Source organism: Aplysia californica, unplaced genomic scaffold (assembly GCF_000002075.1).
Source record: "Aplysia californica isolate F4 #8 unplaced genomic scaffold, AplCal3.0 scaffold00016, whole genome shotgun sequence".
Classification (NCBI taxonomy): Eukaryota; Metazoa; Mollusca; class Gastropoda; order Aplysiida; family Aplysiidae; genus Aplysia; species Aplysia californica.
In genome coordinates this window covers 662,911-665,025 of record NW_004797286.1, presented here as the reverse complement: position 1 = coordinate 665,025, position 2,115 = coordinate 662,911, and positions in this window count along the sequence as shown.

The following is a 2,115-nucleotide window of genomic DNA, read 5'->3' as shown; positions in this document are numbered from 1 at the left end:
CCCCCCCCCTCTCCCTCTGCTCTGCTCTTGTTTGCTGAAAAGTTTCCTTTCTTTTACCGACAGTATAGGCCTACTTTGCCTGCTATTACATTGTATTACAAATATCCGCATAATCGTGTCTTATTTCATGTGGGGCTTGGGTAGAACGCTAATGGCTTAGTTACCCTTTTCCACCCCCACCCCCTCCTAATCTTTGACCAAAGTCCACGTTTGAGACAGCCAACTTATTTCTCCTTGACAATATGGCCGTCTTAGACAATTTCGACTGCTTTTATATGCATCATATTTATAATAAGTATTGGTGGAAGGGATAATACTGAAAATCCTCAGACACAGTAAAAAAATAAATAAATCAAAAACACAACTTAGTGATGTCATCAACAGCTGCAGCTCAAGGTAGGGACATCACCAACGAAATCTTCTTTTTCTCTGAACCCACGACGATCGACGCACTACTTTGTGAACTCTATATTACTGTCATCAGTCATCCCTGCCCTACGTCATTGATCAAAATAACTAGGCTATAATACGTCTGGTCTGCAGAAAGAGGTGGGGACATTTTCGTTCTACCTCCGTGTGTCATAGGTACAAGAGTGGGGGCATCATGGTGAAATCAGGCGCTCGTCAAAAGTAATGAAATCGAAGAAATAAATGCATTTTTCGTCCAGTTTGGCAACTTTTGTCGGAATTTTGTTTTTTGGCTCTACATCTTTTATGTCCGTGTAAAAATTCATTTTTATGTGAAACTTAGGCTACTGAAAAACGTTAATTAATGACACAAAATATGTAAATTTTCAGTTTTCAGGGACTCGTTGGCTATAGAAGTTATCAAACTTTGGCAGCCATTTTCTCGCAAATTTTACAAAAGAAAACATGTTACCCCGGCCTCCTTCAATTGCAAATATCTCGACTTCTATTCAAGATACATGGGTATTTTTTTACGGAAAGAAAGACAAATAAATGGGCTTTACGGTTATACCAATAACTCCATATTTTGCCACCAAATTGACGAGCGTCTCATTCCACGGCGTCGTGAAGATGTACTGTATCCGCGGCACACCGCACGTCAAAATAAATCCTGCTCTTTTGACCTACGGTCACGAGAACATTATGACGTATGCAGATCTGACACAAACAAAACAAAGGTTACAAGCTGCGATTGTTGATATTTTACGCTGTCAGCTTCAACGCTATTCAGTTTATTTTAGGAGACAGGCTAGGCTACATGTACAATATACAATGTAATTTCACCCTTCTACCCTACTAATCCGGGCTGAATGGGAAACAGCATCATTATAACGAAGCAGACAGGCAGATGGAGATTCTATAAAATAACACCCCGATGCCGGAATAGAACTTTTCAAAGTGCAACATCGTTATTTAAGAGCCCACTCCACCTTTGCATAGATACTTGCGGAGACCACAACACAAGAGTGCATAGTTTACCCCTCCTCCCCCCCCCCCCCCCCCCCCCCCGTCATTGATACACCCCTGCCATAGTCAACCTACCTGTTTCCAAACCACAAGTGTTCTATGTTTACAGCCCCCCAACAAAAACAACAACAACAACAACAACAAAACAGCAAAAAACAACAACAACCAAACAAACAAACAAAAACAAAGAAAATCTACAACAAAAAAACAATAGCACCCGCCCAAAAAAACCAAGAAACCCCCAAAACAAACAAAAAACAAAATAAAAAACAAAAACAGAAAACAAACCCCCCTCTCCCAAAACCATGATCTCGAGTACCCCTCCCCCTAGTCCTCTTTCTGGAGAACCTATGCACTGCTTAATTTGTTGTCTCATATTGCACAATAGCCTAATCTTTTATTTTTATAACTGATCTTCGATTGATAATCTTACCCGCAAAGCCCTATACTAACATGTTAATCGTAGCGTGTACAAAGAAAACGACTTAACATTTTGTTAATTTTCATGGCCGTGAGTCGTCTCACTTTCGATTTGTGTTGGAAGCAGGTATTAATATACATTTATTGTCAGCTTCTGTTTTTAGTAGGCCTATAGATAGCCTATTCCTGCTTCATGTTGAGGAAGTAAAACAAAGTGCGTGGTGTTGGCTATGTAGGCTACAGCCTCCCCCCCCCCCCCCC